Genomic DNA, 26880 nt, shown 5'->3' with positions numbered 1-26880 from the left:
TCTGAGGGACTCGTGACGTTCCGTTGCGTGCGGCTGGAGAGGAGGGGAGGCAGAAGCGACGGCTGACTCCGTGCCTCGCACCGCCCCCGCAAGGCCGCCCTGGCCCCCGGTCGGAGGCGGCGGCCCGCTCCCACCCCCACTCTGTGCCAACGACCTGTCGCTGTTCTTCCGGCCTGGATGTAAGCACGCGTCCAATGCAAGCGTGCGTCCGACTGCTTTGCTGCGTGCTTTAAAAGCCAACACGTAAGTAACGTTCCCGCCCGAAACACAGTTGTTTGTTTTTCTCTTTGTCCCTAATTTCCGGTTACGTCACTTCCGGCAGCAATTATGACTCACAGGCAGCCCGATCGGTCCGGCCCGTGTGCTGTGTTCTCATGGGTTCCATTATCGACTCAAAGGGAAATCACGCGGTGAACTATCGTTATATTACAGTGCATACGGGGACAGACTGAACGTTTTCCACTTGCCTCCGTCGTCTTCATCTTCCTTAGTCTACTGGGGACGTTTTCATTTTAATCTTCTTTTTCTCTTCCTCTGCTCCCTGCACTCTTCCCTTCGCTGTACACTACTTTACCAAAAGTAGCTGGACAGCTAGTTGTGGACATTAAATGGGGTGTGTCCCCTCTCTCCCTTGGCCGGCCGGAGTGGCCGAGCGGTCCTAGGCGATACAGTCCGGAACCGTGCGACCGCTACGGTCGCAGGATCGAATCCTGCCTCGGGCATGGATGTGTGTGATGTCCTTAGGTTAGTTAGGTTTGAGTAGTTCTAAGTTCTAGGGGACTGATGACCTCAGATGTTAAGTCCCACAGTGCTCAGAGCCATTTGAACCTCTCTCCCTTATAACGGCGTGAATTCTGCTGGAAATATTTTTAATGAGGCGTCAGAATGTCTATGGAGGAATGGCAGCCCATTCTTTCTCACAAGCCGAAACCAGAGAAGCTAGTAATGTCGGAAGCAGGTGTGCGGAGTGAAGTCGAGGTTCCAGCTCATCACAGACGTGGTCCATTGCAGATCTGTATTCGAGCTCGCAGTTGTGATCTGGTAGTTCAAAAATGGTTCAAATGGCTCTGAGCACTATGGCACTTCTGACGTCATCAGTCCCCTAGAACTTAGAACTACTTAAACCTAACTAAGCTAAGGACATCACACACATCCATGCCCGAGGCAGGATTCGATCCTGCGACCGTAGCAGCAGCGCGGTTCCAGACTGTAGCGCCTAGAACCGCTTGGCCGGCTGATCAGGTAGTGTTAAGTAATGAACGTGGGGCCTTACTGCGTAAACGCCGTTGTATCACAAACGCAGTTGAGCAACATACCTCAATCAAGTGTCCACGGCATTCTCCAGAATGTTTTGAAGAAGAAAGTGTGTGCAAAGTGTGTCTCACGAACCGTGCCTCCCGAATAAAAACAAGGCGCGTGAACGCCAGCTGCGACTTCAACGAAACGCAAAGCGCAGGTAGTTCTTTTCTGGAGAAAATCATCACAGGTGACGAAACTTGGTGTTGTCAATACAGACCTGCCACAAAACGAAGAAATCCATGAATTCACATGAACGGTCAACTCTGTGTTAACATATTCGACATTCAAACCAATGTTGCACGCGAGTTGAACAATATCCCAAAGATATTCCGACAATTTCACACAGTTAAACGAACGTTCTGTGCGTTGTAATCAACAGGAGGGAGGGGTGGTTATGTATAACACCTGAAGCACTAACTTTACCATCGTAACGTTTCATTACTTTCTACGAATTCAGTCTCTGAAGTCTTAGGACTGACAGTATTAGCAGACGTCTGCAGTGATAATTACTTTGAAGGTAACTTCATGAACAGGTGCCGACAACGGCGGGCATACCTGCGAATATCTGCAAAACTAATTACCCTGACCGAGCGAGGTGGCGCAGTGGTTAGCACACCGGACTCGCACTCGGGAGGACGACGGTTCGATCCCGCGTCCTGCCGTCCTGATTCAGGTTTTCCGTGATTTCCCTAAATCACTTCAGGTAAATAACGGGATGGTTCCTTTGAAAGGGCACGGCCGACTTCCTTCCCCATCCTTCCCTATCCTGATGGGACCGATGGCCTCGCTGTCTGGTTCTGTTGGTTCAAATCATCCAACCAACCAACTAATTACCTTGTGGTTAAAAGTTAAACAACGACTTCCAATATGTTCTAATGGGAGTTTCGTTTTCCTTATGTTGTATGCTATCACCCTACACGGTTGCACGAAGCGACATCGTATATCGGCAGGTTATGTTGCATTACAGTGTGGTCATCATGGGCCTCCACACTCGTATACCGAGCAATGAAACACTTGGGAACGTCCTGTTCCCGTATTCGTGACGACGACGGTCCAAATCCTCGTTCAATAATCTAAATGAAGGTTTATCGTGAACTCCCAAAGTCACTTACGGCGAATTTCGCCGCGGTTCCTTTGGAAGGGCACGGTCGATTTTCTTCCCCAATCTGACATTCTGCACCGCCTCCAGTGACGCTGTCGTCAGTGCGATGTGAAACCCTGACCTTCATGGCTTCCTCCTACGCACTTATTGAACGGAATGTACGTTAGATTCGTGATGACTGGGTGTAGTGGACGTCCTTAGGTTAGTTAGGTTTAAGTAGTTCTAAGTTCTAGGGGACTGATGACCATAGATGTTAAGTCCCATAGTGCTCAGAGCCATTTTTTTTTTTTGTACGTTAGATTACGAGGTCAGTTCGCGGAACTTTCATAATCCGCTATGGTGTTTCTTCTCATGAAGATGGCTTCAACATCAGTAAACAACAACAAAAATGTCGTTTCTCACTGCTAGTCGTGGAAAACAATGAGTGTAAATTTTATGCGGCTGACGTCGATAGAAATAGCAATGTATCAGAAGAAAAACTTCAAAACCTGCTGTAAAGACTTCAGCACCGAAAACGACAGGCTGGTGCTGGTGCAAGGCTGCCTTCAGAGTTCTGAGATAACTGAGGTGTAACGTGTATACACAATTTTGACGACCATGGATGTGGACTAAAGACTTACGAATATCGTGCCAATACCATTTTCCTATCCGCACAGACGTCCACCAGCAGGCATGCAAACCATTAGAACAGTTTGCTAAATTGAACAGGAAAGTTAGTAATTGATGTACCGACGGGCGACGAGGTGATAAGAGGTAGAATAGTGCGCTAGCCTAATCGATCAATCTGTCACATTCATTTGTCATAGAATAAGAGGTTCAACGAAGACATATTTTTCTTGTGTCACTGCATGTTATACACATAAACTGGCATTCGCAATTCCGGCAGTACACATGTTCTAAAAATTACACGGGAATCATACAATTACTTCAGGTCGAGATGGGCGACTTGTATCCGTAAACACAGTCCATTTCACCGCAAAGTCCGCTGCAGAGTGTGTCTTTCATTCGGGGAGACTGATTTGAGCCACTGCATCTTCATGTTTGTATTCACCAGCTACCTTATCAGGCGTCTATGACATAGCTCACGCGAATTACCTGCCTCATTTACTATCCAAGTCACAATTAGTTGTCTCGCTCTCTTATCACAAATACGAACTACCATTATATCCTGTTAGATATTCATGCTGTATAATAAGGACGACTGAGTCATTCCATCGGGTATATTGTACCTTTAGGAAAAGGGAGAGCCGGCCTATGTGACCGAGAGGTTCTAGGCGCTTCAGTGTGGAGCCGCGCGACTGCTACGGTCGCAGGTGCGAATCCTGCCTCGGGCATGTATGTGTGTGATGTCTTTACGTTAGTTACGTTTAAGTACTTCTAAGTTCTAGGGGACTGATGACATCAGATGTTAAGTCCCATAGCGCTCAGAGCAATTTTTTTGAAAACGGAGAACTTCTACATACACCTACACGAACGGTGACCACAGTATCATATACAGACGGGATCTGTACCGAAGTGTATTTGAAAGAGACAAAGGTGACACTCTAAACCCACTGTTATAATTCCACAACGAAATACAGTATTTCTGCCAGATCAAGATTTCCATCTTTTTATTTCATCTTCAGCTTCAGACAGCGGAAGCAGTAATGCGGACACTAAACGTGGCCTGTTATGCAGATTAGCGTCAACTAGATGCACTCTGGACCTGTTTTATGTAGCAGCAGACACTTATGATTTAACAGCTATTTTTTGGCGTCTGCCCTTTCGGCATGCACGTAGCCTTCGAGAAAATGTAATGACTTACGAGATAATATTGGCAAATTTCTGACTCCAGAAGAGCAATTATTGCGTAAATTACAATTACATATTGCGTAACACAGAAACAAAATTCGCTTTTCGGGCGTAGTGCCGGTGAAAAAGGAACGAGTCGTAATGACGGCCTTCCGTAACACGGCCTTCTCGACGGAACACTTCTGTAATGTGCGCGAGGCGGTCTCCAGAAGATGGCCTTGCAGGTGGACAACACCCGCGCCTCGGGCGGAACCTGACCGGCCGAGCTAACGACGGCGCTAAAATCACGGCGCTGGCGCCAAGTGCCGACGTGTCCGTGTCCGGGGCCAGGGGCTACACACCAGCTGAATGGCGCCAGTAAAGGGCCAGGCTCCCCTCTATAAAACGTGTTCAAATATCTGACTACTTTACGAATGAGTTAATGTCTTAAATATTTGACGTTAACCATGTAGGCGAGGGAACGTTTAGGAAAGGTTTGAAACTATGTCTAAAGTTTCTTCAAGGTGCTACTTGCTCTCGTTATCGACCAAGCTAATTTTTCACACAGCTCAAAAAGGTTCAAATGGCTCTAAGCACTTACTTACTTAATTAAACCTAACTAATCTAAGGACATCACACACATCCATGCCCGAGGCAGGATTCGCACCTGCGACTGTAGCAGCAGCGCTGTTCCGGACTGAAGCGCCTAGAACCGCTAGGCCACAGCGGCCGGCCCACATCTCAATGTTTACGATATCATCATCAATGCTTATGATGTCATACCTCCTCAACTGCGTGTCGTACAACGATATAATTTTGCACTTGTATTCAGGGGTATATGTGGATACCGCGTGTGAAATGCGTCGCGACTACAGTTAGTAATTAAAACATCATGCCTGATGCGGCAGTTTTACTGCACGAACAGGAAAAATGTAGTAACCGATAAACTTCTTTCCTTTCATCATGTTGTGGGTTTCGGAAAGGTTTGAAATTGTGAGTAAAATTTGTTGGAAGTCGCTAAGTGCTCTCATTCTCACACACTGTATGAACAGATTCTGGATAATTTCCGGGCCTTGAGTTACGCTGTCCAAAGACCATACAGGGCGTTTCCGTTAAGAGTCATCAGACGCATTTCCTCTGGTATTCCGCCAGATATTTACAGCTTCGTTTTCGCATTGAACACGTCTGGCGACACCGTCTCTGGCGGGCCGCTTGAATTGGCACGCGCAACGGCCTGATCCGGTAACTTCAATGCTACGTAACTCGGAAACGGCGCCACATGTGGAATTTTTTTGTTAAAAATAATTTGTCCGCACAACCTACACTGAAACAACATTACAAGCTTTCCAGACAGTTTCTGATAACGCTGATGGTGGGGCCTACCTAATAAATCAGAACGGTCGTCGAAACGGTTCATTAGTGCCGGCCGAAGTGGCCGTGCGGTTAAAGGCGCTGCAGTCTGGAACCGCAAGACCGCTATGGTCGCAGGTTCGAATCCTGCCTCGGGCATGGATGTTTGTGATGTCCTTAGGTCAGTTAGGTTTAACTAGTTCTAAGTTCTAGGGGACTAATGACCTCAGCAGTTGAGTCCCATAGTGCTCAGAGCCATTTGAACCATTGGTTCATTAGTGGAACTGTATGAAGTACGCTTCCTGCACAAGTCCTTTAAGAGAAGGGAGTAAGATAAGGATCTGACGTTTGGTGGACGACGTCGCATTCGTGAAGAATGGGGAAAGAAATCAGGCACGTCTCCTTCAAAAAACCATGCCGCTCTTTGAACTGACTGATTTCGAAAAACTACGGGGAAACCTGAATTGGGATAGCCAGAGCGGATTTGAAGCAAGGTCCTTCCCAACATGGATCTCGACCCCTGCAACACCATCCTCGTGTCGTTAGGAGCTAACTTTTTTCTGTTTTTAATTAGAATTTTATGTAAGAATTCGTTTGTTATCCAATCCAAGTACGCATCCACTTCTATAGTTTAATGTCGTCACTATACTGAACGCACGCGGTGGTGAGACATGCAAAACAGATTGTTGCCAGATCAGGAATTCGAACGGCCATTCCCTCCTACTTTGACAGGTACTGATATTATCCCGGAAGAGGGGGAGATGGAACATAAGAGATGAACACAGAATTTGGGATGTTTGTCCGTCGCAAAGCCATGCGAATCAGTCTCTTTAAAAAAATAAAATAAAAAAACAACAGAAGTTAAATTATGCAACAAGGATGTCCTGTATTGTCTACGTCTTTCAACAATTATAAAAATGACGTCATCCATAGCTGCATGCAATTAAATCACACAGGTGCTGAATTATGGAAAGAAAACTGTAGTAAAAGTTTTACTGTATGCGCACTCAATCATTTAAATAAGGAGGGAAATCACCGGCGTTCTGACCACAGAAGGGCCCATCCGCACCGACAGAGCGTCGACCGCCGTCTCGTCGTCCGCCAATGGCGTCACTGCAGGCCGCATGGAAGGGCGCCGGGTAAGCACACCGCTGTGCCGGCCGTACTCGGCCAAGTATACCCTTCACTGGCATCGTAGGCTGAGTGCACCCCGGTCCATTCCCTCCCCCCTCCCCCCCTCACACACACACCACCACCATTACAAAGAAAAATCCCTGACGGTACCGGGAATCGAACCCGAGACCTCCGCATGACTGTTAGCCACGCTGACAACCAGATTTTTTTCCCAATCGACCTTCCTTTACGCCAACCAATTCAGCTACGGAGGGGGACATTTAAATATCTTACGTAAGAACTATTACGTCGAAATTCTGAATCTAAAACTACTGTACTGTTTGTCCACAATAAGTTGGTGACTGGCGAGGTGGCAGTCGGGAACCGTCGCTCCCTACGGCTGCCCCTTAACTGACACTTCCGTAGGATCGGAAATCGCCTAATTCATTGACATATGTATCATTTGTCTATCGAAAACAATGAAAAGTGAATGTTGATAAATGTACGGGGGGAATCGGAAGTAAAAAATTGATTTTTGCAATCTGTTTGCACATCGCATTTATTACACACAGCGCAAAGTGTTATTAACAGCGCCTGAAAGAACTGTCAAAATGATGTTCAGTAAAGATCACCGTCTATTGTGTTTGTTTCAAGACCATCTTCATCATCATCCCTTGAGGGAATTGCACTGATGATCACTTCATAGATGGTCATTCCCATCATTCCGTCTCGTGTCCAGTAGTATTGCTCCAGCTGCTGCACATTCCTGCAGTAACCTTGCCAGTCCTGTGCAGGAACTGAAAGAAAAGCAGCATTAAGAAGATCCTGCAATCTTTCGTTCGACATATCACCAGCGACATTGCTCTCCCTGAAATTGTGTTTTATTTTGGCCTAAGCCAATTCTATTGGATTAAGATAGCAGTTGCATGACGGTAAATGCACTACTTTGTGGCCTCTACTGTCAGAGATTTTATCCACGTACACTTTCACAGCTTGTTTGTTTTCCTTTAATTTATATAACAGTTCAGTCTTCCTCATTGAGTCGTTGCAGTTTATTCGCCTCTGACTCGCTACCACTTTAACATCGTAATCCTAAAATGATATTTATTATCCATGCAATCACAGAATTGGGTAGAATATTACGAATGACCGTAGCTGCAGCACCGCCCCCTCCCCTAAAAAATCTACGTCCGCTAGTTCAGTCAAATTCCGGAAGTTCACATGTTAATGGAAAGTTTCTTGCATTAAATTTCCCGAAAAATTTAAACTGTGTGCCAGATCGGGTTCCCCGGTTCGAGTCTCGGCCCGGCACACACATTTAATTTGTTAGGAAGTTTGAAAGCAATGCACACACCGCTGGGGGGGGGGGGGGGGGGTGAAAATTCGTTCTAGTTCCTTGCATCTTGCTGCAAGTTCTTTCCGAATTTTTCTGCTCGTGGAAATTCTTCTCAAACTTACAGAAGTTGTGTGTGTTCAGTACCAGTGCGAAAGCAGAAAACATTGTTGAAAAGGAGAATGGCATAAAGACAGATGGGCAGAAACAAATCTACCGCTGGAACCTCTTGACACATATAATTGGCACCACCAGTCAAGAAAGTGCGAAATGAATTTACGAATCAATTTGTTTCACCAGAAGGAAAAGTAGGAAGGCAGTACAGAGTCTTCAGATTTTAGCTGATTTTTTAATGTTACTCTAAACATAAATGCAATGCATTTGTGATAAACGTAGTAAATAGTGCTCGCAAAAATCGAAGAGTAATTTAAAGGCAGTCGCTCGCTGAGATGCTACGCCGCGTTTTTGTTTCCTGTTACCGAATAATTGATTGAACAATAGAAAAGAGATGTTCGAAGTTAGCATAGGACATTCCAAAAGTTTTCAATCTAAGTGAACTCCACTGATTTTGGTTAATTGAATAGTGTTTCGTGTTAACAGCATATGTACTCCTCTAGTATTTTTATTTTTGTTTTTTTTCACGATTTTCATTCCTTAATAATAATAATGAAATAACAGTGGCGCTGTGGTTTTTAAGACACTTCTCTAAAAAGTACTTGCGGCGTGTTCTGAAATAGACTTGGACCAGTGACTTGAAGAAGCAAACTTGAGAAAGTTTTTGGTCTAATGTAAAAACTTCAGCAAGTGCTTAAAGAAGTTATTTGCAAGTGGACGCAAGCCTTTTGTAATACTTCGGATCTAGGAGGCAGCTTGTCGGCAGCACTTGGAGACAAATGAATATCTTTCGAGTAGTGCCGTTTTCTCCGCTTCTGGCAGCACTAGCGAAATCGTCAAGTTATTGTGGCCAAACAGTACACGTTCTGTGGCAACAACACAGTTCAAAGGAGAATATGGTCTGAAATCAAGTATCATCATTCAGCTACTTGAGTTGTAAAACTGGACATAACATTAAAACAAAGGTGACCAGATTTGATCATATATGTACCTTACTGTTACGACGCGCTACAATGTTTCCTATAAATTAGAGGTCCCTTAAGCGACAGCTTCATTTCACGAACAGTGTACTCACCTGGTTCTGCAACTACCGAAGAAATGGTATGGACCGAACACGTCATCATGGCCAACTCTGCTCCCAGAGTCTCGTCATTTTTTCGTTGTTCTCCCTCTCCATACCATTATTATATTCGTGTAACAATTACATATACTGAAAGTTAAAACTGGTTCCAACAGGGCTCTAAACGTCTGTCAAACTGAAAAAGTTACAACATCCACTATACGCGTTTTTTTGTTTTAAGGTATTTCCAGGCGAGTAGATACCTGTCGAAAACTTTTCTGTAAAGACTTTTCCGTGTTGTGTACGCATACATCAACAGAACCTATAGCACAGTGCAAGATACGTATTTCAACAAGCAATATCCACACTGACAGTCTGTGACAATCTCAACCGTGTGTATAATAAACGGCAGGCGGGTTGACAAGTGAACTGAAGATACGAATACTGATACGTATCGTGACTTGTCTTGGTCTGTTTGTCAACTCGTTCATAGCACGCACCGTTGATAATATTACAGATTGCCAGTGTAGTCAATACGTAACGTGGCCGGCCTTAATTTGATTGTCATCTCGCTCGTAATACAACATAATATACGATGGTGTGCTTATCTGCTTCTTAAATAAGGTACACTTTATTAACATTCTACATCTTTATTCTTCATGTATACCCCTTTGTCTCTCAATACTGGCGACGAACTTATTTTTTCCCAACGACAGACCAGCTTGTGGATATCGTCACTGTGGAGTGTATGTCTGTTGACAGAGCCTCAGCCTCACTGCTGCTTGCAGCGCTTCATCACTATCCAAGTGAAGTACTTGAAGGTGTTTTTTAATCTTTTGAAACAGATGAAGCTCGGACGGGGTCAAGTCGGAACAGTATGGAAGATGATCGATGACAATGAACCCAAGGAGTCGGGTTGTTGCACAGCGCTAGTGTGTGGTCTCGCATTGTCATGCCGAAGGAGAGAACGAACCATGTGTGGACGAACTGTTCGAATTCGAAACTGGATTACAGCATGTGCTGTCCCTCACGCACAGACAAAATTATTTAACACACCGCCATGTTTCATGATACAATACGGAGCCCTCTAGCGGCAGAGGGTTGAAACTTGCGTTAGCGAAGCGGGAAAGTCGACCGAGTAACATGCATGACACGCAATACCTCAACCGATATTGTGAACAGAATGAAAAATTCTGAGGCATCACTTTTCAGCGCGCCCCCCTCACACAGTGTTACAGACTATCTAATGAAAACGTGATCAAGGAAGATTCTTGACGGGCAGCTTTGTGCTACTACGACTTGACGACGGCTTAAAAGCGGAAACAGGCCTGTAATTGATGTTGGTACATTTTTAATTCTGACAAAGATTTGCAGCGCCAGTGGAACCTTCAAGTTTCTTAGCGGATGTTGAATTCAACGTAAAGAAAATAACGTTTACATGCTGGCGACATTTCGCTGAGCCAGCCCTAGGCATATCGGTTCTGCAATCTCATGCATGAATCATGAACCTTTGTGCAGTATCAAGATCGACACCGAAAGCTGATCTGTGAAACGTTTCGTCAGTGAGTTGGGCATCAAGGCTTTCTCTTCGCTTAAGTTTCCTCGCTAACAGAATCCACTCGTGGAAATTCCACGAACCGGCTTTAAGGGCGGACACTATTAATACTCCCAGGCATTAACCATGTAGTCAAAGCCACTACACTTCTGCATTTGGTGTAATGCACAATCCGACACTTCTCTACATGGAGAGCTAATTGTCAGTCTCTCCAAGGAGCTGTTATTTTTACTACATTTATCTGAATATTACTGTAGTTCCGAGCTGATGAAACTTACTCATTCACAATCCCACAGTCCCAAAACATACAGAACACTTGACCAGGCAGCACGGAAAATAGGAGGAGCAGGTTTACAGTATTACATGCAATCGGAGACGCTAGATGGCATCACAGCCTTCGATTCCTAGGCGCAGCCAAAGGACTTACAGTATTATTTTAATATCCTATCTCGGGAAGGGATCTGAGCTGAAGGCGCCTTCATTGGCTAACGGAGTAGTTGCTTTAGTCGCGAGAGAGCAATATAGCTGCCATCTTAATTGTGCTAATGGAGCGTAATCCTTAGACAGTGATCTCACCCGCTTAAATAAGTCACATGCAGAAAAAACAGCAACTCCAGAATGCTGTAAGGCTGTGGTTCACAACCTTTCTGAGACCATTAGCCCCGAGTGTAAGCAGGTATTAACTTGTACCCCCCCCCCCCCCCACTCGTCACTATCATCAACATTGGCGCCTAGCTAAAGTGCTCTAGAAATTAAACACTTATTTCTAACAACCTTCTTTTATAGAATGATGAAACAGTTCTCAGTGTTTTGCGAGTGCTACCTACAACACCTCAAAAAAGAAAGCTAGAGTAGACGCTTGTTACAAAACATGTTTCCTCTGCACAACTCCACTTCCTAGAGACTTTTACCCTATACCCCATTTAAAATCAGGAAAGTAGGCCGGCCGCGGTGGTCTCGCGGTTCTAGGCGCGCAGTCCGGAACCGTGCGACTGCTACGGTCGCAGGTTCGAATCCTGCCTCGGGCATGGATGTGTGTCTTGTCCTTAGTTTAGTTAGGTTTAAGTAGTTCTAAGTTATAGGGGACTGATGACCACAGCAGTTGAGTCCCATAGTGCTCAGAGCCATTTGAACCAGGAAGTAGACGGCGCCGAGCTAAAAATACCGGAAAATTTGCGATGTGTGCCGGATTACCGAGTGTCGGATTAATGGCAGTCTTAACTATACTTCGTAAATCACTTGATTGCTGGACTCCTGACATCTGAGCTGGAAGTAACTGGAAGACTTCAGGCTGCCAATGTTTTGTGTATCACCACTGCCGCTAATAATAGGAACAACAACAACAATAATAATAATAATAATAATAATAAAGTGTTGGTCTACTGTGTTGTGTTGTGCTATTAATTAGTTCGTTTATTGTTTCGAAGTGAATAACGCGGCAGTTTCTCATCTACTGCGGAGACTTTCTACATCTTGGAGAAGGCATTTCCACAGGATATTTAAGGATACAGGGTACTTTTCCGGCTCAATATTTTGTAAAAATCAACACCTATTTCTTTCAGGCACTGTTTGTAATGTCTGTGTTTTACAGATTTTTTGTTGATATCAGCTAATGCAGCACATTTTCTAAACAAATTTTGAATATTCTTGAACCTGTTTAGGCTTATTAAAAAATTACGAAGAAATTGATGCAATTTTTTTTCCAATACCAACTGCCTCTCTGCATTGCCTTTGTTGACTTTGAAAAGGCATCTGACTCCGTTAGCCATGTAGCTGTCCTCCAAGCTTTGAGTGAGCAAGGAGTGGGAGCAGCATACATTGAAGTGCTCAGGAAAACCTACGAGAATTCTTCAGCTTATGTTACATCGGCGAATCAACTCAAGAATTCCGCATCATGAGGGGTGTCAAGCAAGGCGATCCCATCTCCCCAAAACTGTTCTCTGCTGTATTGGAAATGGCTATGTCAAAGCTGAGCTGGGAAGGTAAGGGAATTAGAATTAATGGAAGAAGGCTTACCAACTTGAGATTTGCTGATGATATTGCCTTACTGGCCAAAGACTTCGCAGAGTTCCAAAACTTAGTTACAGATCTTGCATCGGAATGTCAGCTGGTTGGCTTGAACATGAACCTTTCCAAAACAAAAGTAATATCCAACAAATGGGTCCCAGCTGGAGATGTGAAAGTCAAGGACAGTCTACTAGAAGAGGTCAGTGAATATGTCTACCTTGGCCAGATTATAAATATGAAGGGAGACATAAGGCCAGAAATCTATCGACGCATCAAGCTTGGCTGGCAAGCATTTGGGAAGAATTCAAAAGTATTCAGATCAAAACTGCCAGTAAATCTGAAGAAAGCAGTATTTGATCAATGCATTTTTCCTGTGATGACGTATGGCTGCGAGACATGGACACTGGACTCATTCACAAAAGGGAAACTTAGGACAGCACAGAGAGCCGTGGAGAGATCAATGCTGGGCTATACAAGAAATGACAGGAAAAGGGCAGATGACATCCGGTCTGTGACGAAGGTTATTGACATCTTAGAGAGAGTAGGTTCCTTGAAATTGCAGTGGGCTGGCCACGTCGCAAGAAGAAAAGACGACAGATGGACGAAGCTAGTACTGGAGTGGAGTCCGAGAGAGCACCGGAGGCCTAGAGGAAGACCACCAGACAGATGGGACAAAGACATCAAGAAGATCGCTGGTAACACCTGGCAGAGAACTGCCCAAGACCGTCCCACTTGGAGAAGACTTCTGAAAGCCTACCTGAATCCACGACTCGAAGAGGCCACATCATCTAATGATTGAATTGGCTGATGATGATGATGATGATCCTTCCTCAAATTGAGATACCATTTAATCCAATGTTATACATTTGGAGGAGACCAAATTTTTACCAGATATGCATGACATGATGGCTGAAGTACTAGACCTATTTAATTCCACCCATTATGCATATTACAAGGATTAAAAATATAATATCTTACATTTTAATTTTTATAATTTTTTCCTAATAAAAATCTTATTTTTTCTATAATTTAGTCGATTCTGCAATAAAGTTTATGTCCACTACGTAAGTATGGGCTATTGCAAGTTACAGAAAAAAAATTAGAGCAATGCTTTATAAACTTTAGGAAATATTTGTACCAGAATTCTGAAATGTACAACTTGCAGGAAATGGCGAATGAAGGTATGAGTCCAATAAACTGTGCCTCAGAACATTGCTGAAGCATAGTATTGCTTTTTGGTAACCACATAAGAATCTGCTCCTTTAGGGCAAAGTCCGTGAACAGGGTGGTCATCTGTGGACACCTTACGAAAGTAGGTGGTCCATACGGCTTTTCTCGTTGCTGTAACATCATTCAGAGGTGCATTTCGTCCAATGGCCAGTCCATAATAACTCTGAAGAATGTATATTTCAGTTTCTGTCAAACTGCCCAGGCCAGACAGAGATTCTCCATCAGATAGCAACTTTCATTTCTCTTCGTAGCTTCCTTAATCTAGCACTCATCCTCTTTTGCACATGTCCACAATACTCCAATTTTGTTACGCAGGTATCACCATAAACACTGAACTCATTAATTTTATTGAAAGCTTTAGAGTCCCCATCGCCTAGGTACTTCGTATATCTCACGTTATGAACGGGCACCGACCTCTGAAATATATTTAGAGCTCCATCACGCTCCGTACCTCCATTGTAACCATCATAATTCTTAGAACTCTGATGTTCAATATGTCCTTTAGTGTTACCATGGCAGGTGTGGCAGTACTTAGATAAGCACTCAATATCAACAACTTTTCCATTCTCCAGAGAAGTAGCACTTCAAAGACCATTCAAGGAACGATGTCTTCGATGTTGCCATGTCCCATCAAGTGCAACAGCAATGTCCCTGGTTCCACTAATATTTACAGTTTCCGCTACTGCACGCTTCACAGATGCTTTAGACAATCGTCAACGCTCCTAAAAGAATTTATATGTACGTGCTAAACCTACAGGGAGGAGGAGGAGGAAGGTCCATCAAACCACAAAACGTTTGAGCAGCCTTTTTTTCAGAATAAGATTTTCACTCTGCAGCGGAGTGTGCGCTGATATGAAACTTCCTGGCAGATTAAAACTGTGTGCCGGACCGAGAGTCGAACTCGGGACCTTTGCCTTTCGCGGGCAAGTGCTCTACCAGCTGAGTTACCCAAGCACGACTCACGCCCCGTTCTCACGGCTTTACTTCTGCCAGTACCTCGTATCCTACCTTCTCCTGCGAGAGCTTCTGTAAAGTTTGGAAGGTAGGAGACGAGATACTGGCGGAATTAAGCTGTGAGGACGCGGCGTGAGTCGTGCTTGGGTAGCTCAGTTGGTAGAGCACTTGCCTGCGAAAGGCAAAGGTCCCGAGTTCGAGTCTCGGTCCGGCACACAGTTTTCATCTGCCAGGAAGTTTCAGCCTTTTTTTCGTTTTTCTATTGCACGCCTTGCATACACTAACTTCAAATTCACATCATATGAATGTTCAAAGCCATTTTTGAGGTAGATTTATTGCAGGATCTACACAGAACAACTGACTTTGACGCTAAACCGTTCCTGCTACTTTGTTGTTCAGATGTTTCCAGACAGCCTACACAATCACATGTTTACATTTCGCCACTTCCTTTATCAAAGAAGATAAGATTCCCACATTAACAACAACAAATCCACTACAAACAGCGTCATTGTTTACATAAAAATTTGAGTCGCCAGGAGGTTGGCCATGTGGGAGTTTCTTCCCTGAAGAACTGATACATAGGTTACTTTCAACAGTGTGGCTTGCTTTGTTTGTGAAATGGTTACCACGAAATTTCCTTTTATAGAATTTATTGGTGTGTGGCATAGTTCGCATTTATTGCACACTAATGGATATGTACTTCCACAAATATAAGTAGCACCTGGGCAAAAAACATTCAGTAACACGTGAACAAACTGCTTCAACGAAACAAAAGTAAGTACTATCGAAGATAATCATATACAGACACTAGAAACCGGCACTGTTACCAACATATACAATGTATCATATGTATAATTACTGGAAACAGGTTTACAGTTCCTTTCGAAATAACACTGGTTTCTGAAACAGAAATAAAGGGGGTGTGGCAGCATACATGAATGTAACTTTAAAATTTGGTATATATAGGTCATTTTTCATTTGAAACTCTATAATGTATACACCAATGTTATCAGGAAAGACAATAGAATTTAATAAAGTCATTAAAAAATTTCGATTTTTCCACCATTTATAAGTACTCTGTATCCTTAAGCACATGTCACGTATTTGTCTCAATTTTACTGACACAGAAGCATGGTACAAAGTACAACACGTGTGTATAGTGGGTGGACTATCTGAGCATATATTCGTAGGATAAGTCATAACCTCCAACACATTTGGTCACACATTAATGATACTACGTAAAAAAAAGTAATAATTTGTAACATATGCACTTAGTATTACAGTCTTAGAAAATAGTGATAACAATAAAAGAATTAGGATTCGTGAGCGAAATACACGACCCTTTTGTTTTTAGTCCTCCGAAAATTACATTTTACTGCCATGTTACGAACCACTGCTATAGCGAAACCCTGTAGAGAATTGATGCAAGTTGTGAAAGTTGACCCTGAACGTAAATAAATGTAGCGTATTACGCATGAGAAGCGAGGAGATCGATTATTGATTGATGCCGTTATTGGCGATATATGAATGGAAACAGTAACAACTGTGAAAAACATAGAAATAACCATCTGGAGCGACCAGAAGTGGAGTAATCACACAAAACCAGTACGAAATGCAGATTCACTGGAGGACTCTTAAGAAAATCAAAGTCATCCACGGTAGAAGTGTCTTACAAAATACTCGCTCGACGGGTTGCTGAGTGCTGGTTGTTAGTTTGAGACCCTTACCAAAGTGGATTAGTAGAAGAGGCACAGAAAATCCAAAGAAGAGCGAAGCGTTTCGTCACGGATTTGTTTCAAATCAAATGGTTCAAATGGCTCTGAGCACTATGGGACTTAACACCTGAGGTCATCAGTCCCCTAGAACTACTTAACCTAACTAACCTAAGGACACCGCAAACATCCGTGCCCGAGGCAGGATTCGAACCTGCGACCGTAGCGGTCGCGCGGTTCCAGACTGAAGCGCCTAGAACCGCTCGCCCAATCGGCCGGCGGATTTGTTTCGTACGCGCAAGAGCTTTAAGTGGATTATCAATCAAACTCCACTGGCGGGCCTTTCATGAGCGACGTTGTACCAGGTGGTTATAATTACCTACTCACGGAAGTCCAGTGGGCTGTAATTATCGCATACAACGAAACTTGGTAATTACGATAATGCGTTAAAATAGAGCCCATTTACGCTGGAAAAAATTAATACATACTTTTGCCACCAGGTGCAAATGTGGCGCTATAAGGCATCTCGCCCATGTCTCCATTGCTCATATTATAAAAACTGTGCAACCGACAGTTAATAATGAAATCAACATTATGCCTTTTCTCATTTGTTTGACTTTTTCCGCTCGCACCCCACTCCTAATACATAATGTATAGAAACATTTCTATAAGTCTTTCTTGCATTGACAACGCCAGATTTGCAGCTGGTAGCCGAAATTGGAACTAACTTTTTTTCCAGCATCAGCATTAATGCATTGGAATATCTGCCAAATTTAGCTGCGGGACAATAGTTGCAGCCTACACTGGATCTCTCCGAGTTGCTGTACTTTCATTATAACCACCCAGAGCATCACCGAGAGATTTCCTGTTGCAATTCCGAGAGTGTGCGTTTCAAGGACGAGGGAACTAGAAAAATCGGATGTCTTACGGAGCTTTACCGACAATTATTTGTCCCGCGCGTTATTCGTGAAGCGACAGGAAACAGGGGAAAAGATGATGGTATAAGACAGGGGTCCCCAAACTACGGCCCGCGAGGGCCGGCAAACCGGCCCGCGTTAGCTGGCCGGACATCCCCGGTGTCCGGTCAGCCAAATATTTGAGGTGGTACCTACACTGCCAACAATTGAGTTTCGAGGCCTATCGCGACCAATACACCGCGACATTGGCTCTGCTACTCGCTACAAGACTACATAACTAAACTTATTGTTGCGCTGCTTGAAATAACAATGCGTTGACATACTCTACCTCTGTTAAGTCTTGCAGTAATAGTGTTGCTAACAATGATTTTGAGATTTCGTTAACTTTGCAGGACGCTTTCGTGAAGAATGTGCAGTGATATACTTTTTTGTCGGTGAAATTCGCCAGAATAAAATACGCCAGAATTTCGGTTAGGTACGTCCACCAATCAAAATTATGTAATTAAATAAAAATCGTAGTTCGTTTCAGTGCTAGCTATTCCGACAACCTTAGATTTTTGCGATTTCATCTTTCCTTTAGTCTTACATTACGGTGATCGTGGAGTGCTAGAGTGCTTTAATCCCACTAGGCAGATCTTGGCCCTTATGACTTCGTGGAGGAGTCAATGTGGCCCGCGGACTAAAAAGTTTGGAGACCCCTGGTATAAGAAGTACCCTCTCCCGCACACCGCGAAGTAGCTTGCGTAGGACAGGTGCAGAAAACTGCGCGTGCGGCTTCGTACGTGAGCTGCCATCACGCGGAGTGGCTGGCGCTGCTGGAACTGTAACGCTCGGCCTGAGCTATTGTTCAGAGACCGGCTTTGCTTTTTCCCTTGCTGTGGTTGCCGCATTTTGAGAAACGGGCGTCTGCGGTCGTTGCGTCTGAGACCGCAGGCCGGTGTGTCCGCGCCCGCGGCTTGCTCCATTGTGGAAAGCGCTCTGCGAGCGGACGCGGCGTGCGCTGGAGTCGCAGAGGAGCCTCCAGTGGCGACACAACACGGGGAGGCCAGGCCGCGCCAGCAGACGACGCGTCAAACACACAGGTACACCGGCCGTGCTCCAGGCGTCCTCCACAGAGGTGCGGCTTTCCGCCACCGAGCGAACGAAAGCGCCCTGTCCCATAACAAGGCCATTCGCGGCCGTAAAGCTGTCTGAAAGGTAACTGGCTGCTGTTAACCTTGTACCTGATTTATGGGGCACGAAAACGGCGCCTGCATTTAATGAGTCATATTTAACTTCATCCTTACGAATTTGACCTGTTGCGAAGTTTTCTACATCTGGCATTTTCATTAACGAATAACGCTGGCACGACACGTTTGTCAGCAGAGCACGATGCCATTTTTTGATTATCTACGTATGTAGTGTACACGGAACTGGAACAGACCATCTTGCTGGTTTTTCCCGCCTGCGCCCTTAAAATTACGTCACGATGTTGTTGTTGTTGTTGTGGTCTTCAGTCCTGAGACTGGTTTGATGCAGCTCTCCATGCTACTCTATCCTGTGCAAGCTTCTTCATCTCCCAGTGCGTACTGCAGCCTCCATGCTTCTGAATCTGTTTAGTGTATTCATCTCTTGGTCTCCCTCTACGATTTTTACCCTCCACGCTGCCCTCCAGTACTAAATTGGTGATCCCTTGATGCCTCAGGACATGTCCTACCAACCGATCCCTTCTTCTCGTCAAGTTGTGCCACAAACTCCTCTTCTCCCCAATTCCATTTAATACCTCCTCATTAGTTATGTGATCAACCCATCTAATCTTCAGCATTCTTTTGTAGCACCACATTTCGAAAGCTTCTATTCTCTTCTTGTCCAAATTATTTATCGTCCATGTTTCACTTCCGTACATGGCTACACTCCATACAAATACTTTAAGAAACGACTTCCCGACACTTAAATCTATACTCGATGTTAACAAATTCCTCTTCTTCAGAAACGCTTTCCTTGTCATTGCCAGTCTACATTTTATATCCTCTCTACTTCGACCATCATCAGTTATTTTGCTCCCCAAATAGCAAAACTCCTTTACTACTTTAAGTGCCTCATTTCCTAATCTAATTCCCTCAGCATCACCCGATTTAATTCGACTGCATTCCATTAGCCTCGTTTTCCTTTTGTTGATGTTCATCCTATATCCTCCTTCCAAGACACTGTCCATTCCGTTCAACTACTCTTCCAAGTCCTCTACAGCCTCTGACATAATTACAATGTCATCGGCGAACCTCAAAGTTTTTACTGCTTCTCCATGGATTTTAATACCTACTCCGAATTTTTCTTTTGTTTCCTTTACTGCTTGCTCAATATATAGATTGAATAACATCGGGGAGAGGCTACAACCCTGTCTTACTCCCTTCCCAACCACTGCTTCCCTTTCATGTCCCTCGACTCTTATAACTGCCATCTGGTTTCTGTACAAATTGTAAATAGCCTTTCGCTCCCTGTATTTTACCCCTGCCACCATCAGAATTTGAAAGAGAGTATTCCAGTCAACATTGGCAAACGCTTTCTCTAAGTCTACAAATGCTAGAAACGTAGGTTTGCCTTTTCTTAATCTAGCTTCTAAGATAAGTCGTAGGGTCAGTATTGCCTGACGTGTTCCAACATTTCTACGGAATCCAAATTGATCTTCCCCGACGTCGGCTTCTACCAGTTTTTCCATTCGTCTGTGAAGGATTCACGTGAGTATCTTGCAAATGTATATGTTTCCTAAATAACACTGTATTTAAATTAATACGCCCAGTCAATGCTTGATGTAATGTATCACATTAAGTTACACACATAAGCAAAAATATCTCAATTACGAAAAGAATATATTTTCTGCCATGTACAGCACACTGTGCAATTCTTAAGAGCCATGGTAACGATAAAACTTTTTTCTCAAATTCGCCGTTTCCTGTCAGACAGGAAAGTATACATTCCAACCAAGTTTGCCAAATTTACATCATTTTTGAAGAAGCACTCACCGTTTCGCGAAGGATTTTGACACTAGCGGGAAGAACTAGCGATGCAGACAAAACATTTCTTGTGTTGGATTAAGCCAAGGGCACCCACACGACAGTTTGTAAGGGGGGGGGGGGCGGGGCTAGACCTGGCGGAAGGGGCTATCTTTAGTATTTTCGAAGAGGAATTGCGACTTTAAAGTAGCTATAAAAAAGTTGAAGTCCCGAACCTGTCAGAAACCTTCGTAATATCGACTTTTAAATTATTTTCTTGAAAGAAAACCACCTGACTGCACTATGTTTTTTCCTTTCCCTGAGAGCTAGGGTGGGGCGCGCGGCCCCACCTGAAATGATCGTATGGCATCGATGGCCGGGCGTTCCCATCTGGGTAAATTCCGTAGCCGAGTTGCAAGTCTTCTCAATCGACGCCACACTGGGCGACTTCCGTGTCGATGGTGACGAAATGATGATGAGGACAACATAACACCCAGTCCCCGAGAGGAGAAAACTTCCGACCCAGTGGGAATCGAACCCGGGCCCACTGTTTGGCGATCAGACGCGTTGAGCGCTCAGCTAAGTGGCCGGACGTGGACCAGCTGCCCCCCCCCCCCCGTATTACCCCACGGGTATGGACGCCCTAGACTTAAGCACTATATGTAAACAAGAAAAACAAAACAAGACGCTGGTTCAGGGTTGGCTAAAATTCACCGATAAATGTATCCATGAAAATCTGCTAAAGCCAATATTACACTAAGAAACTGACGATTACATCAATTTTCTATAAATGGGCAGCCAAACTTTTAATAACCTGTAAGAATAACTTCGCACTTACATAGAAGAAAGAAGGCAAAGTTATGCGAATATGAATTCCCTTCTACTTGGTCCTCTAAAGAAAAGTTCATTAAAAAAGTAAAGCACTCCTCAATCCGAAGACTGTTTCGAACATCACATTGCATAGTCCTGTTGAAGGAGGTTCGCCGTTGCTTTCCTCCGAGCTTTGAACTAACTTGAACCCATTCAGTTACTAGTAGTCCTACGGTTTAAAGTGGATTTCGAACCGCGGTGGAACTCGTCCGTCGAAGAACCACAGCGCTTCGACATTTTTTTTTTATCCTTGATCAGAGTTTTCGCAGTTGTGTCAAGTCACGATACAGCGAGATACTCTGTAACACAAACTCACTCTAGCTGAACATGTGCGGCGAAACATCGACACGAACAACGTCTGTCATCTTGTCAAATCTCCCGTGAATCAAATTTTGCCTCATACACGTCGAACACTGTCGGTTTGAAAGCATGTCAAACAGGGCCGCATTACTGTCAAATAATCTGGTTAAAACCAAAAGCGTTCCTGTTTTAGTCATGAATCTATTTTTTAAAAATATCAGTACTATTATTACAAAATTCTAAGAATATGGTACTGTTTATCAAAGCTATAAATAATAACTTTTTCTCAATTACTAGAATTAATCCATGACACAATGCCCGCGGTCGAGGTTACAGGTTATGAAACAAATGTATCAGCAACATCTTCCTCACACTGTCCACCCACTCCACGCATACTTCATAAATGTATTTTGTACCATGCATGTATGACAGTAAAAATGACACATATACGTAACATATGCTAAATATAGCATGACAATATCTTCTCGAAGTTGGAAATAATTCCTTCAACGGACGACAGATTTCTTCATTACCCACTTAGAAACAGGTAAATCACCTACAGCATGACACGACAGTAACTACACAAGGGTACTATAGTAGTTTACACATTATTATTACTACTACTATTATTATTATTAGTGGCAGTGGTCAGACACAAATCACTGGCAGCCTGCAGTCCACCAATTTCTGCCAGTTCTGAAGTGAGTCCAGAAATCAAGTGATTTCTAAACAGTAAGTACAGTGCACCCATTTTAACTTGGTTGATTTCTAAAGGGGATGCAGGGTGCAGGTTAATAAAGTGTCGCTAGGGAGAGCAATTGGGCAGGGGAAAGGTCTTTTGTAACAACTATCTGCCATCAATGTAGATAGACAATTTCTTTTCTATTAAGGATTTGTAGGTATCACTCACGATGCAGTGAGAATTGCTGCATCATTCATTCTAACACACACACACACACACACAGAACTCGAACACAGCACATGGAAAAGAAATGTGGCATTCAAGATTTGTAAGTGGGAATGTAGGTTTTGTACTATGATAGCAAAGAAAATAAAAACCAAGAACCGAACGTACTTCGGTCAGAATTTATAACGTACACTAATTGAGGAAAAAAAAACAAATACAAAAAGTCTGTTAGAAATAATAAGCACCAGTAATCTCATTGACTCATACACAAACTGAATAGCATTTTTCTTTCTCATTTAAAAGTAAAAATGTTCAAAAATATTTTTTCCTTCTAAAGTTTATTTATGTGCTAATGCTGGTGGGAGGACTGGGTTGGGGATTACTAGCTAATATCTGACGGCTCCCGGCTACTGGTCTCAGGAACGTAGGGAATAACTGGTCTACGGGGGCCTTTACGCAGACGCCTGCAGAATGTAGTGTGCTGCCGAAACACATACTGCCAATTTTTATTTGCTTGCCACTACCGAAAGCCCTGTGCCGGTTTGGTGAAAGATATGCAATACTTATTGTTTTTCGCTGTCTAAAAGGGGTGTCAGACTACAAATGAAAAGAACCGAAATTCGCCTGTCGATCTTAAGACTTAAGATCGGAGGAAGGCGATGGCATATACCACCTCCAATAGGAACATACCTAGTAGAACGCTGTGTTCTTCAAACCTGCCAACATGAATCGTTTCAATGTTGTACAACAAACAGATGACACAGTTCTCAACGGCACAAAGATAGAGGCTTTTAGTTCGCAGTGTAATTTTTTGTTTCGTTTTACAAGTCTTAGTAGAAAACCCAGGGCGATATCTACATGGCAATTCACTAGTAACTTCAGCATTTACGTGTAAAGAAAGGCAACACGGTCAGTGAACGTTCTCAGTATTCACCAGAGCAGTGTAGCCACGGATGGAGACGGCCTTGGAGAGCGAGCGGGTCGCGGTACACTGTCCGAATGAAGGTCGCTGACTCGAGCGGTCACTAATTGAGCAAACCACACACAATACCACAACCGCTGCCTGCCAAGAACGCTGCTTTACCCAGCACTTCAGCAGACATATGAACCAGGTTTCGAGATTTTTCATGTTTCAAACTCCACCTGTCTGCTTACTTCGTTCGTCCTACTTGGGTCATGGTGAATCGCAAATTTCCAGTTTTGTTTTTTTCCAATTCTTACCCTTCTGCAAGTAGCTCTAGCCTAACACAACACACCATCTGGTAATCACGCGAATTTGTACCGCATTATCTTAGCTATTTCATTCTGTATTCGTATTATCACGTGGAAGGCGACGAACGTGCTTTTCTACCGGACAGAACATCGGTACGTAGCTTGGCATTTAATTACACTTGACTCATCTGCACTTGTTGATTACTCCAACACAGCAATGGGCATCGATTAATCGCGATGCTCGTTACAAAAAATAACATCGTTAAGAAAGAGGTACAACGTCGCAAGGAGAAAGGTATCGGCCGTGTTATTTCGACGCTTCTTACAAACATTTCAGTTGCTATTGCTCTACATTTACTAACATCACCAACAACTGAACTCACCTGCGATGGAAAACCAATACGAACAAATATTACCAACTGCTTATGGGCTTCGTTAAAACGACACACATTCCGTCTATTCATGAATCACATTTTTCCTGCCCATTTTGCTGCGACATCAATTTGAAGCAGAAGAGAATTTGCTATGGAAAATCGGCTTTCAGTTCATCGTGAAGACGAGTATCCATCGTAACTACTGTTTACGATCAATGGAAACTACAACCGATTTACGAGCTCTTTTGCTGCTGAATTGTCGGTGTTGTTAGGAACCTGGGGGAAGTCCATTGATTGTGTGAGAGGTTTTCTTTAAAATTTGGTTCAAAAATGGTTCAAATGGCTCTGAGCACTATGGGACTCAACTGCTGAGGTCATAAGTCCCCTAGAACTTAGAACTACTTAAACCTAACTAACCTATGGACAACACACACATCCATGCCCGAGGCAGGATTCGAACCTGCGACCGTAGCGGTCGCGCGGTTCCAGACTGTAGCGCCAGAACCGCTCGGCCACCAGCGGACGGCTTTTAAAATTTGGACCTCCCGCTACCCCCTTGGTGAGATTCGATCAGATGTGGTCCGAACACCCCTCCCCCACGTGATTTGACCCCGTATCCGAGTAAAAATACGTATAAACGATTTTTTTTAAAATTTGTATTAAGCAGTGATTAAGTCATTTCAGTAAAACCATCTTTGATTTACAAATTGTATGTAACAATGTTCTTAACAAATGATTAAAAATACTTTATTTTAAACCCCGAGTAGCAATCGGGAGGACAGAAAAGCCGTAGACGGACAAAAAGTCTCCACAGTAATAGTATCAACCGTTTTGACGGATTCCTAAAAACCGATCTTTTCTTGGTATATACGCTAAATCTAATTAAACCCTTAAGTACTCTGCATATGCAAGACGACATGACTTGTACCTTCCTTTGAACCGTATGATTACGTAGATTTTCAGTCTACTGATTAACATGATCGGTAATAAAATTCTCGTCGGTGAACTTCAGGATGGCTTCCTTCCACAAACGTTTAACTTCTTGCTCGCATGTGTGTTTCGGCCTGTCGGCATGCCACTTAAAACATGTATTGTACAAGGCTTGGGACAAATTCATGCTGAACGCAATAACATCAGCTTAATATGCGTTGCAGAATACCATGAGTGATTCTGGGACACGCAGTGATTTCGACCGGCACGACAGAGAACTCCCAGATGAAATCTGACGCTTGTGCGGGAGTGGTTTCAAATCTGGGAATCCCGGGCATGCACATGTGTAGAGCATTCAAAGAGGCCATAATGATTGGTGAGCACTGTCATTCTCCCTGTGCTCGGGATTAATTTAATACAACGAAGTGTTATCCATTATAGTAATGTATATTCTCTGAATTAGACAGCTGACGTGAGATTTTCACCAGCCCCCCCCCCCCCCCCCCCGCCATGTTATGAAGTTATATAATTAATGGACCCCTGGTTCAACCGTGTTCGCATGAGTGAAATTCAACTTAATTCAGCAGCGCAACCAGCGCGCTGCACAGTAATTGAAACATGGGATTGAGATTCGGGAGGAGCGCGATTCACACTTCCGTACGCCCAGTCTGATTTACGTCCCGAATTCTGGGCGGATTCCGATGCAGTTGGTTCATATCGGTCTCAGCACATTCCCTTCCTTATGCTTGTCCAATTCGGCAAAGGTTCTGAGCCTGATGGCTTCGACATCGGTGTTACGCTAAACCCTAACAATCGCTCCTTCCTCATTGTTGAGGTCCATTATTAGAGATACACTTCTGTACTTCTTTCCAGATTTATTCAGAACCATACAGAACTAAAAATGACTGTGTTGCTTCAGCAGCTGTCACATTGATTCTGAAGCAGGCATATAGTCAAAAAACCATCAAGTTATAGGAATGTCAAAAGGAATGAACACGTCTGCTGAGTCATAGGTTTAGAAATGGGTTCACTGGTAGCGTACTGGAAAAATGCAATTACTCAACGAAGAAGATTGCCTACCGAACGCTCGTGCGACTCATCCTATTAATCTGCTACAGTGTGTGGGAATCACATCCGTCTAACACGGATATTGAACGTATATAAAGAGCAGTTCGTCCCGGGTTACGTATGCGAAGTGAAAGGAGAAAACAAAAGACTAATAAGTGTTACAGTGGGAAGTTCGCTCTGTCATGCACAGCACACTGCTTTGCAGAGCAGAGATTTAGTTGTAAAATGAAGTTATAGCTTGTAGAGGCAATAAACATCTAGTAGGTTGGAGACGATTTGTTGTCATCACCTGCTTAGCGTAAAAAATATCGGGCACGAGCACGACGGCTAAAATACCTGTTAGCCGTGGAACGCTGTTACAACTTAATCCGACGCATTCCCCCGTACTCACTTGCGACGCTTCGTCGAGCGGAGGTGCGCGGTGAAGCAGGAGCGGAGTGGAATGCCACGTGAGCGCAGCCGTCGCCGTCGCTTGTTTGGCGAGATGAGGCCGGGCCGCTCAGGTAGGTAGCTGGGCGAGAGCACGCACCGGCCGGGTGGAGTGTTTACACACGCACGCCGCACGCACACTGCTAGGCGGGCGGTCTCCGGCTGCAGACGTGTGTGCGCCGCCAGCGACCGCGCGCAGACGACTGCCGGCCCAGGCTGAACGCTGGAGGCTCTCTCCCACCAGCCGCTGCCAGCTGGGTGGGGGCACGGCACCCACCACCCGGGTCAACACCCACTGCCGGTGC

The 26880-nt window shown here is 44.2% G+C and overlaps 1 long non-coding RNA gene across 1 annotated transcript in view; it reads right to left on the bottom strand.

Moving 5' to 3' along the window:
• LOC126199099 (uncharacterized) overlaps nucleotides 1-26595 on the bottom strand; it is a 428303-nt gene extending 401708 nt beyond the window's left edge. Inside the window, exon 1 of the long non-coding RNA XR_007540122.1 lies at nucleotides 26538-26595. This is a non-coding gene — a long non-coding RNA (uncharacterized LOC126199099). The remainder of the gene's footprint in view (nucleotides 1-26537) is intronic.
• Nucleotides 26596-26880: the final 285 nt, after the last annotated feature.

This window comes from Schistocerca nitens, chromosome 8 (assembly GCF_023898315.1).
Source record: "Schistocerca nitens isolate TAMUIC-IGC-003100 chromosome 8, iqSchNite1.1, whole genome shotgun sequence".
Lineage (NCBI taxonomy): Eukaryota > Metazoa > Arthropoda > Insecta > Orthoptera > Acrididae > Schistocerca > Schistocerca nitens.
Note: the sequence above shows the minus strand (reverse complement) of the source record. Positions and strands in the feature narration are given on the sequence as shown.